Source organism: Amblyomma americanum, chromosome 1 (assembly GCF_052857255.1).
Source record: "Amblyomma americanum isolate KBUSLIRL-KWMA chromosome 1, ASM5285725v1, whole genome shotgun sequence".
Taxonomy (NCBI): Eukaryota; Metazoa; Arthropoda; class Arachnida; order Ixodida; family Ixodidae; genus Amblyomma; species Amblyomma americanum.
In genome coordinates, this window is record NC_135497.1 from 50,010,581 (window position 1) to 50,023,542 (window position 12,962).

Here is a 12,962-nt window from a genome sequence, read left to right on the forward strand (position 1 = left end):
TGCTCTGTTGTCCTCCTCCCTTAGCGCAGTTTCAATATGCAAACTTACTGCCGGTTCACCCGACAGTACACCCGTACCAAGTTTTGTGAAATTTATAGCAAACATCAACGGGACAGGAAGCACGGTGTACGCATATCTAGTGCATACTGTGCAGATAGCTTCCTGCCTCATCATAGCTTGGCCCCTCTATGTTTCTTACCCATCATTACCCAGCACCTATGGCCCTATTTATGCCATTGCCATGTGCTGCAAATCACCAAACACATTTTGTACTCTTGCCCTGCTAGATTGTTTTGGCCCATTAAGTTGTTTCATCCAAATTGGCAAGCTTTTAGAAAACATTCCTGCAATAGCCAACTTGCTCTTGTTCTTCACGACATGCACTTTGACTGCAATATCCCCCTCGATGCTTTTCTTCTTGGCTTTGAAAAAGCACTAAGCGTAGACAGCTGGGCTAGTTGGTTCACAGTCGCATTATGATACATCGTTCTGGCGCACGAAAAACACACGGACGAAGGAAGAACAGACACACAATCGCCGGACATCAACTCATGTGTACATATAGCACTGGTTTCTGTGAATAAACTTCAGTTGATGTCCGGCGATTGTGTGTCTGTTCTTCCTTCGTCCGTGTGTTTTTCGTGCGCCAGAACAATGTATCATATTGAAAAAGCATGTGATTCCCTTATTTATGTGTGGCTTTTTTTGTCGTGCTTTAACCTGTATCCAATAGCTCTAAACTAGATCCAAGCCAGCCGTCGGCAGATTTCCCTTGCCAATCCTTAAGCATCCTGCCTTTTCCTGAAGTCTTGGATATCCCCCAAGGCATTGCCCTTGAGCCTCAGCTTTTTACTGCCTACATTATGGCTTTCCCTTCAGTGTTTTGTTACATGCCTTCACTGATGGCTATATAAAGGGGTCTGCCATCTTGCAATAAATACCCATGTTTTAGTTCTCCAAAACAACATTTTGCATGCTCTAGAATGGCCTGTTTGCTAATGTTACTAAGAATGTGCTCACGTCTTTTTTTATTGTCAGCAAAACTACATTTTGCCTACTTATAAGGGCTTACCGAGAAAGGTATTTTCACTGGATACTGGTTGAAATACTCAGCCGTTCACATGGCTCGCAATGTAGCATGGTCTCACCTCATAATGCTTGTACACCCTCCCACAGCCTAGGATATTTACACCATAACATGTACTTAGCATCGCCGTCTTCCAAGTTACTTGCGTTCAGATCCCCTGTGTGGCACCATCTGGCACATGGCACAAACCGAACTTAAAATCCTAGAATGAGTTCAGACCTGAGCCCTTGTTTTATTTGCTCAGACTATTGTTGAAGCTCCAGTTTCACAGCACCAAAGGTGTATCTTCAAATTTCTTCATGTCGGGCAGAAACTGCAGGGTTTTTTTTAACTCTTTACCATCACATAACCAACTAATCTGTTCTGACTCATCTTTCCTTCTGCACTAGCCGCACAAGTACTGTTGTGCCTCAGTTAGCTCATGCCACTGCATTTCAAGATTGATTTTTGTTTTTGCCTCTAAAGGCTGGAATGGCCTTCCACCTCACAAGGCTTACTAGCCTCTTGTCCTTTGAGCTGGTCACTGCAGAAATCCACCCAGCAAATGATGATGTCCATCCACTGATCAAAGTGATTTCCCCAAGGCAGAAAATATTTGCAATAGGGGAGTAAATATACATTAATTTCCACCCAAGTGCAGTCATAAGGCCATAAAGAAGAGCTACAAAGCTTTCCTTTGTAGCCGTATGGCTGTGCTTGGATTCTAATGGTTGATTACTTCTACACAAAGCTGACCACTCAAGTATTGTCATTTAGTACTGTTTAGGTATAATAAATGTTAAAATAAATTGTTCTAATGAAGTGCTTAGTCGCTTGCTCAGCTCGGGAAGCCAATGCAATGTTCTCTTACGCGTAAGAACTTTCCTCACAATCTATTTCAAGTAATATTGGGGCACATTTACACAATACTTTTGTTGGACGGCATACAGTTGCATTTACGCTTACTTGCACACTGTTCAAAAGTTAGGTCTAGCTAACTGAACGTGTGCACTCAAAAGCTAAGCATGCATTATTGTGCCTGTCTAGGTCAGATTTTTTTTGGTTTCTCTATTATAGTCTCTTCAGCTAAGCAACACACCGCCTTCATAACATGGCTCAGTAAGAATGCTACGAATGCATGTTTATGCATGTGACTTTTATATATTCAGGATAGTGTTAACAGGGCAGTTGGTTCATCTTGAACACAAAAGCCGTCAACTTCAATTTGCAGCAAAGAGACACCAGTAAAGACAAAAGTCATCACTGCTTTTCTGTTTTTTTTTTCGGCTTTCTTCGGCCTAACTTCAAATTGGTCTTTTCCAAGTTTCTGATGCCTATCGATGCCTCAATTAATTTCTTTCTTTGTAAACCAGACTGGCAGTGAAATAGGTGTATTTTGCTGAAAATGTTGACAGTCAGCAACTAATAGCACACTCTTTTTAAAATTCAACACATGTTGAGTTGTATAAACATCAGTTAACAGTGAGCAATGCTCACTTTTGCTAGCTAGATTGTGAACTGATCACCTTTACATTCAATCAGTCTACATTTTACTCATGAGTGAAAATAACTCTTAAACATTGCTTAAAAGTTGTATCAGAGAACATACGCATATATGCCTGTCACATACTTAAATGGCTCAATTTTTATTTCATTTTAATGTCCAACATCATAGACCTCATGCTGGAAATCCAAGTTTACAAATTCTTCTTGAGATGTTGGTGTTTGCGCGAGATAAGCAGATTATAGGGTCATTGTATCCTGTTTCCCTGACTGTACAAAGTATTCTTTCCCAGCCTAAGCCAGGAGCCATTGCAATGTAAGCCCTCCAAATTGGTTCTTGCATTTCCTCTACCTGTAATCCACTTTACTGGCTCCCACATCTCATTATGTTTATAGTAATAGAAAGACATGTGTAGACTTTTATGCAATACAAAGGCACCCATATTGTTTTCCACTCACAGCGACATTTGAGATGCTCAAAGTATATGCCAGCTTATTTTGTACATGGCAACAATGACATGGCCTTCAGCAGAACTTCCCATACTTGCTTTCAATTCTGAAGTCTGACTTGTGCAACGGCAATATCAGCTCATGAAGATGTGCTAAAGGACTACCTGATGGCCCGCTGTCTCTGTGGAGAACAAAGCGCCTTGCACTACAACCAAGTGATGCATGTCTAAGCCCCTTTGCAGCCACACAGTGCTATTTCTATTTTGGCTTTAATAATTGACTGAAAAACAACAAAAATAAGTCACTATTGTTACATTGTCACTGTTCTGTAAAATGTAGAACTGCTTTAATTAGAACTGATTTTACCTGTTCCAAACAACTGGAAAAGTCATAATTTCTTATGTGCATTTGTGTTTGACTGCAGTGTGCTAAAATGTGAATTTTTAATGCATACACAATTCAGACACACACAACTTATATATTGAATAGATAAGCATGTCTTTTGCATTAGCAGTGAGCTGGCTGTATACGTAGTTGGGGGTGGGGGGGGGGTGGGGGGGGGGTTTGTTTACATATTAAAATGACAACTGTGCAAAAGACAGGCCAACAGCCGGCCGATTCGGTCTGCCAAAACCATGTCGTCGTGATGTCTGGCTCTCTGTCACACTGCGCCGACGAAAACAGTCGGTCGACTGTCGGCGTCGGCGCCACGTCTCCCACAAGACGGCAGTTGGCCGATGGTTCGCCAACTCCCATGTCACACTAGCGAGACGTGTGAGACCTCCCGCCGACTTGGCCCTTTCTCGTTCTCACTCTTCTTTTGTCATTTCCTGCTATGCTAAATTCATGGGCCTGGACGCTTCATTTTTAACTGTTTTAAATAAATCTCACCATAGTAAAACAAACTCTTAACACTCGTGATTATATGAACCTATATTGAGTGCAGCCCAGTACTGAGCGGCACTTATTGCTGGGTCAGGAAGGCATGGCTCGAAAAATAAATCCAGTCGCTTGCGGGTAAACAGACAGGAGAGATTATTTAAAACTAAAATAATAAAAAGAAGAAAAAATTCCCGCCCAAGCGGATTCGATCTAGGAACCTCTGGAATGCGAAACTACTGCTATACCCACGACACCATGGAGAACAGAGCAATCCGCGGTTTTCAGAGGTGCTGATAAGAAACACTCAGCAGTGTGACGATAGAACTAAAAAGCAGGCGACCCATGTGCGAAAACTCGGCCGGCGCGCTGCACCGGTCGCTTCTTGCGAATTGTAGCCCCACTGCAAGCAGGGACACACGGAGCAGCAAGCATCGCTGCGCCGCTCGACTCAAGCACTCGAGCTCAAAGCGTACGCTTTGCCACTCGCAGCGGTCTGATTACTGCTTGGCTTGGTGTTGAAGTTCGCACCATAAAAGACAAAATAGAAGTATTATCAGAAAGACCGCCTGCTATACACGAGCAGCGACAAAGCATGCTTGCGCTAGTAGCGAGATTTCGGCAACGGCACCGCCTGCGGTCGCGCCAGGCGACGAACTGCGCTGCTGCCTGGCGCAGCACACGCCGCTTCGCGAGTAGCCTGCGCTATAATATCTCTTAATATCGCTTTCCTGTTAGCAGTATAATCTTACCATAAACTAAAGTTATGGTCAATTTCCGCGACACCTTCGGCTGCGGAGCCAGCGGACCGCTGCGGGCGAAAGGCGAGCCGGACCGCAACGGCGGGCCAGCGGCAGCTTGCGAGGCGATTCTGGCGAGAAATTTTGCTCCTATCAGAGTTGTTGCTTTTACCAGCAACTCGGTGTTGATCAACGATCCTCAGGAATGATACATTTGGCACATTTCTCTGTCTCAGCGTTTATTGCTTACGTCAAAAACAAACTTAGGCTGATTTTTATTACGGCGGCGTACGGTATCCAGGCTGGCCTGCCGGCGAGCAGGCTCGGTTTACTTCACGTTCGCACCAAAAAAGACAACACAGCCATGCTATCAGAAAGGCCGCCTGCTATATTCGAGCAACGACAGCATGCCTGCAAAACAGCCGCGCTTTCGTCAACGACGCCGCCTGAGGCAGCTCCAGCGCGACGAACTGCGCTGCTTCCCGGCTGCCGTGCTCGTCGCTAAGCCTAGCTGGTTTCGCATCGATGCCGCAGCTCAGGGCGCTTTGGAAATAGCCAGCGCCGTAATAAAGAAACTTCTCTAGTCACCCCTTTACTGCCAACATGTACCATAATAAAAAAAGTTATGCTCGATTTCCGCGACGCCTTCAGCAGCGGATCTAGCAGACGTCAGGCGAGCCACACGAAGCAGCAGCAGCAGCTGGCGGCTGAAATTTGCTTGTATCGTAGTTATCACATCAACCAGCACCTTCGCATTGGCCAACGATCCTCAGTAATGATACTTTTTGAACATTCATCTATCCCAGAGCTTGTTATGAACATAAACAAACAGCACTAGAGCGGAATCGTGTTCGTGTCTGGTGAATGTTTTAGCTCGGCGACCGATCTCGCGTCGACACGGTCGGCAGTCTGGGTTTGTCGGCGTCGCGGGCGTCAAAGCACGTCACACTACGAAGACATCTGGTCGTCGGACGCGTTGGTGTCGTTGTCGGCCTAGTGTGACAGGTTGGTCTGCCACAGACACGTTGTGCCGACCCGGTCGGCCGATCATCGTTGTCGTGTCTGCATAGGCGTCGTGTCGAACTAGTGTGACAGGCCCCTTAGGAAAGGCTGCAAGTGCCATTATTTTTTTTCTCTGTCAGCAGTGCATTAACACTGCAGTGTGCAATTTTGAATAACTGACTAAAATATTAAGTATGTAATCTGAACTATTTGAAACACGTGATTATCCCGGTTATAATTACGGTCGGTTGATAGCAGCCTGTACTGTGGCTGACCATATATATGGAGAATTCGCAATAAGAATTGCGTCGTTGTTCTGAAATCCTGAGGGTTGCTTAACTTTCAGAGGGGGCAGCCTTCTGTTATTTTCGCAAATCGTCGACCGTTGTGAAAACATCGCGATCAAACGAGGAAGAGTTCGCGATCGCGATATTTTTTGGTGTCTTGGATATAAATGGTCTACATGTCGTTTCCCACACATATCACAGCCGACCACGATTGTACCTTCGACGAAAATCCTGCGGCAAAAAAAAAAGCGTTGACGGAACGGATGTCTCGATTACGCCGCAATTAATACGGGCTATCCCTACTGCAAGATATCTGCGTGTTTTTCTACAAGCATGCATGCCTGTACCGCCGCACGCGATTAGACGACAGGCACTGCCGAGCGCGCCAATGGGAAAGCTGGGACCATCCGCCTCGCTCGCAAGCGCCAAAGTGATCGTACAACACCTTTCCGCCTCACGTCCGCCTGGCGGCCGAAAACTGGCGGACCGCTCGCGAAGCGGACGAGGCGGAAGGCGCTCCGAAACGATCGTACAACGGCCCTAAAGGCCGTCGTACGATCGTTTTCTTTTTGTTTTCTGAGGATCCGCCAGCATGCGGACGACAGAGCGTACAGGCCAAGCTATAGGCCACATTCTCACAGCCGGCCTCCTCTGCGGCGAGGCAGCGACGGAGCCGAAAACCGCGGCAGCAAGGGAGCGGCGCTGTGTTCTAATCGAAATAGGCACCGGACACCGGCAAACCAGTCGTGGCGGACGCTCGCTTCTCCCGAATGACTCCAGTGTCTTTTTTTTTTCCTGCTTCGAAAAAAAGAAACAGCGGCGGCGGCGGCGGGTCCGAAGGAGATGCCGAAGGTGCGGTGAAAGTCGTCTGTCGTGTGCTTGCATTGCTTTGCTTCACTATTATCGCAAAAAAAAACAATGCGATCTCGCAAAAGGTGGAAAATGTTTGAAGTTAGTTGAATAATTTTGCGCAACCCCACAGTTTTTGCAGCGAAACACCACGCGTACAGCACCAAAACGTATTTATACGAATATAGCAAGCTACTATTAAAGCGCTGGGCGCACTGCAGTCACATTATTGTGGCCAATAGGAACCAAATCGAACATATGTAGGGGGTAATGAACTCTTATCAATACAGGAATGGTTTGCCGGCGCTTCCTAGATTGGCAATTATACTAACGTTCGAGAATTAGGCCAGCAAAACAGTTTGGAGAATATTTTACCAGTATCGGCTAATACACATGCAAATTTTAAGATTTTTCTTGATAGCCGAACTGAACGAATGTCTGAAAGAGATAAATTCGTCATGCTAGTAACGTTCTATACCGGATCGTTTTGCTGACATTGCCGTCTGTTTTATAGCATTCTATTCTGATATGCAACTGTGTGTACAGCCATGTCTATCGCAAATGCTTGTATTTTACAGTTGTGTTTTTACTGTATGTGCTCGAACTAGCCAATGTTTTGCTGGGTAAAGGGATGACTTTTTTTCCTACGTTTCTCTCACTCTCTCTCTCTCCATGGTGTCCAGCTAAATGTAACCACGTTTTTAACAACTGAAGGAGTGTCCTAGGCGCGTAAAATTGGTTCAGTACTGCTGGGGTCGTGTGGCCTACTCTGCAGTATCCATTCAAGGCAAAACTTGAGTTTCAGTCCGGTGTGTGCATATGACATTGAAGCGGCCTTCGCACTTAGCGATTTCATAGCAACAACTTTAAGTCAGATGAAAAGCATATTTTGACTATGACCAATGTGATGGTGTTTCCAAATTAGACCCAGGTCGTTTTCGAAGCGTTGCCCCCCTCCCGAAATTTGACCTGCATTGATTTGGACCAAAATCTATTTTCAGGCTAATTTCAATGGGCTCGATACGATGCCAGTTTCTAAACTTGACCCTGCCTAGCCCCAAAATTTGACTTCGGCCGAATTGGACCAACCATAACTGAGCGTCCAGCCATATTGAGCGTGCAACCATAACTGAGCGTGCCCGACACGATGACGACCTCCAAATCTCGTCCGGGTCATTGCCAAAATGCTTTCGCTCGACCTTTGGTATAACCATGATTAAACCCTGCCTAACTTTATTTTTCGCACTGCACAGTCAATTAATTAGTTTAGACTGACTAGCTAGCTTTTTAAATAATAACTTCTTGTTCGCAGCTAGGTACCATCCGAGGAATTTTTTCTTCAAGCTATAAAAGATAGCGCGATAAACCAAAATACATAGCAGTGGTGCTACTTGAGCGCAACAGATGCAAATTCGCTTATCGTATATCCCGCGCCCAGTGCAAACACAAAACTCATAGCAGACTCGTTTATGTGGAACGCTTTGCATATTGCCAAATAAAATAAAGCGGTCATCCGCCCTCTGTTCCTTCGCAGCGGGCGCTTTTCGGGGCGCAAGACGCGTGCATCTCCCGACGGCGAAAAAAAAAGGGGGGGGGGGGGCTTTTTTTGTGCCCGCGCATCCACACACTGGCGCATCGCCGCCGCCAAAGTCACTGGAAAAAAATTTTCCAGTGACTCTAATCCGCGACGCCCGCCGGCGCCATCTCTCGCTCGCAGCAAGCAAGCCGTGGGTCACGTGAGGCGAGCTCGCGCTGTGACTGGCACGTTTTTTGTAGGGCGGGGCTCCGTCGCCGCCGCTCCACGGAAACGTAGAGCAGGGCCTAGCGGCGCCGGCTGCCAGATTTGGGGCGAAACCGGTTCAAAAACATCCCCCTCCGTCGGCTCCGGCGGTGACCGAGTCGACAGAGGAAGCGAAAAACCGGCTGTGAGAATGTGGCTGTAGGCGTCCAGCTGGTCCGGCGACCAGAAAATTGGTTAAACTTCTGTGCAGATGAGCGGGCTCGGCTGGCGACCGTATTGCAGCTATTGGCGGCCTTTTACGTGACGTCTCAGGTACCTCCTCCTCCTCCTGCCAGAGCAAGGTGACCGTCCCTCGATTGTAATGAGGAGCGAGGTGTAGGTGGTGGCCGCGAAACATATTATATTGACCACATGTTGATTTTTCAATAACGTATGTTGCCGGGCTAGTTGGTTTTGCACTTTTTAAAAAGACACACAAGTACATATACAAGTACATACACACAAGTACATACACAAACATGTGCTTTTTCCGGAATAAGCAGTTGGAGGTTGGCGCCTGTCCTTCGTCTCCGTCATTTTGTGCGTGTACTTGTAGGTCTATGTCTTTTTTCAGAAGTGGTGATATTACTTGTGTACAGAGCGACTGCGAACTTCGCCGCGTACAGAAGCGGCCGGTGACAGTTCATCTAGTAGAATACTTAATCATATACGCTAATCGAGTTGACTGAGCGCCTCTTCAAGCGACGCAAGACCTACGTGAAGGCGGTGTCACGAAGTGTTTAATTGGAGCTGTTGTAGTTGTTGCAAACGTTTGTAATTCCTGTAAGGATCATCATGGATAGCAGGCGGGTAACAGCTGCCCTGGTGAATTTGCGGTGCGTGCATAAGCTGCGCAACACAGTGACAAGTGTCCGCGTAGAGAAAGTGTTTGCGATCAGAGCGAGTGCTTTTACGCGAAGTCTGCTACGTATCCATCAACGATTTTGATCGCGGTTCGTGTGCGCATTGTGCCTGAGAATTGCCGTGTGTGCGAAGCGACACGATCTTGGCCATACGGCCGTCGGAAAAACAGTAGCGTCGCCATCCTGTGCCTTGGTGCTCCATTCAGTACATTTTTTTCTACGGTGTGTGCTCGGGTTACGAATGGCTGGCGGTACTGAGTAACCTGTGGGAAAACATCGGCCTGAAGTGCAAATGTCTTTTCTGGAGAGTCATTTTTTTTATTTCCCGCTCGCTGTGGAGACCTACGTAAGCAAAAAATATTTGTACGATGATTGGGCCACTGAAAACAACTTCGTCTAGCCCTTTCGGTTTAGGTTGTGACAAAATGGCATCACGCGATTACAAAGAATAATCATTGCCGCAATTAAATTACGGCTGGATCACTGTGTACAAGTTCTTAATTTGTGTCAACTTATGTGTCTGTTTCTTCATGAGTATTTCACTTCATATTAAGCCCAAAAAAGTATGGCAGCAGCTTATGTTTCTACACATTTAACTATGTGACTCGAGAAGTACATTTGTCTTTGTAAATTATGAAAGCTGATTACAAGGATGTTTTGTAAGGCTCAGCAGTTTGGCGGCTGAAGAAAAACGACTGACTTTACGTGACACCACTTTTAGACAGCAGATATCAAATTGAGCCCTGTAGAGCTGGTTTCAGCATGACAGCTTGCCACCCGTTCGCCCGACAGTACATTCAGGTCAAGATCTGTGAAACTTACAGAAGGCTACAGCAGGACAGTAAGTACGGTGTACATATATATAGTGCATGACGGTGCATATATTTTCCTGCCTCATCGTAGCTTGGCCCCTGCATATGTCTTGCCAATCATCAGCCAGCACCTGTGGCTCTATTTCTGGCATTAGCATGTGCTTCAAATCACAAAATACAGTTCATACTCTTGCCTGCTAGACTGCTTTGGCTCATTAAGTTGATTTATAGAAATCGGCAAGCTTTTGGAACACATCCATGCAAAAGCCAACTTGCTCTCGTTCTTCATGACATGCATTTATACTTCACTTGCAGTATACCCCTCGATGCTTTTTTTCTTCATTGAAAAAAATCATGTGATGAGATCCTTTATTTATGTAAGGCTGATTTTCTTAAGCTTTAACTTGCATCCAAAAGCTCTAAACTCAATCCCAGCTTTAACATTCAGTCGCAGGCAGATTTTTCTTGCTAATTCTTAAATATACTGTTTTTTCCTGCAACCTCAGACGACCTCCAAGCAATTTTCCTTGGGCCTCAGCTTATTATTACACACATTATGAACTTCCCTTCCATGTTTTGCCACATGCCTGCAATGAAAGTTAGATGCGGTATGCCACCTTGCAATTAGTACCAGCGTTTCAATTCTCCAGAACAACATTTTTCATGCTCTAGAATGGCCTGTTTTCTAATGTTACTAAGAATGCAAGTAATATTTTTTATTTTCAGCATAACAACATTTTGTCCACTTATTAGGCCTTGCTGAGAAAGGGGTGTTCTCTGTACACTGGTTAAAATACTCAGCTAACAATATGGCTCACAATGTGGCATGGTCTTGCCTAATAATCCTTACACACCCACACAGAACTTAGGATATTTACACCCATTCTTACACCCATATACATACACACATACATTTACATCCATATTTACACCCATTACAGGTATTCTAATGATATGAATCTAACCTCGCTAGAATACTGGGATTAGTCCAGATCTGAGCCGCTAGTTTTATTCTCTCAGACTATTTTTGAAGCTACAGTGTCACAGCACTAAAGATTACTCTTCAATTTTTTTTATCTCGTGAAGAAACTGCAGTTTTTTTTGCTCTTTACCTCCCATAACTAACTAATCTGTTCCGACTCAAGGTTTCTTCTCTATTAGACGCAAAAGCACTTTTGTGCCTCAGTTCATGTCACTGCATTTCAAGTTACATTGTTTCTCCGTGAAAGGCCAGAATGGCGCTCCCCTCCATCTGTTTGATAGAAATAAACCACCTGATTTAATTTGAAACCTCACAAGGCTTACTAACGTCTTGTCTTTTGACCTGGTCAATGCAAAAATCCACGCAGTAAATGACGATGTTGGTCCATTGATTTAGGTAAATTCCCCAAGGCGGAGAAGATTTGTAACAAGGGAGTAATTACTCATCAGCATCTACCCAAGGGCAGCCATACGGCTACAGAGGGAAGCTATACAGGCCCCACAGAAACTTCGTAATTAGACGAGAATTTGTCCTGGTCTCCGTTTCGAACCTGAGACCACCAACTCACCGGGGTAGTCGCTCTACCAGCTCAGCTATCAGGGACGGCTAGCACATGGCAGGGCAAACTCCAAGTGGGAACAGTGTCGGTCCAATGTTTTAAGGGAATCCCTCGAGGTGGAGAGACATGTAATGAGGGAGTAACTACTCATTAGCACCCACCCACGTGCTACATAAAACAAAGAAAAGGTACAAAGCTTTGCTTTGTAGCCGTATGGCTGTGCTTGCACGCGAATGGGTAATTACTCCCTTATTAGTAAATTACAAACTCCTCAAGCCCCACTTTGCACACCATGTCAAAATTTACCGCTGAGATGTTGTCATTTAGGACCGTTGACGTATAATCATTATTAAAACAAATTGGTGCAATAAAGTGCTTAGTTACTCGCCCAGCTCGGCAAGTCAAAATCATCCTTTCTGGCTCTCTTATGCATAACGTTGTTCCTTTGGAACTTTCATCACAATCTATTTCTAGTAATACCGTGCCAGATTTGCACAATAGTTGTGTCGGCAGCTACAGTTGCATTTAAGGTAACTTGGACTCTGTGTACAAGCTAGTTCTAGCTAGCTAAACTAGTGCATTGTAAAGCTAACACGCATTTATGGGCCTATTTGTGTCAGTCTTTCCTTGGTGCATGTATCTTATCGTCCCTTTAGTTAAGCAGCACACCGACTTAATAGCGCTGTTCGGTGAAAATGCTATGCGCGCACGCTTACGCTTATGACTCTTATATATTGAGGGTATCTAGCACGTGATCATGGTGCCTCGGCCAATGGGAGGCTCTGTTATCCAGCGGAGCGCGAGGAGAGGAGGGAAGCCGGAAAGTTCAAAGCTTTTCGTTACTTTTGCTTCATTGAGGTCTTTAAGAATGCTCAATCGCGGCGATCGCTATGTTCAACGCGGAGCGCATAGTCTTGCCACTCGCGGTGATGAGGCGTTCGCACCGTAGACAACCTAAAGAAAACAGGCTCTGGTCAGTGAGTGTGGTGTCTAGATGACAGAGTTTGAAGTGCGTGCGAATCAGAAGCATGCGCCAATCGGTGCGCAGTAAAACGCTCTCCTGACCTTTTCGCACTTCGCCCACAAGAGGCTATGGGAGCCTTGATTTTGTAAAGTCACTGGTACGCTGAGTTCCAGTGAATTTATGATTTTGCTTGAACGGCTGCTCCGGAGCCTATGCCCAGTCATGA

The 12,962-nt window shown here is 45.5% G+C and overlaps 1 protein-coding gene across 1 annotated transcript in view; it reads right to left on the reverse strand.

The window, feature by feature from the left end:
- The window catches only part of LOC144093429 (uncharacterized), an 88,915-nt gene that overhangs the window by 52,858 nt on the left and 23,095 nt on the right, over positions 1 to 12,962 (reverse strand). The window lies entirely within an intron of this gene.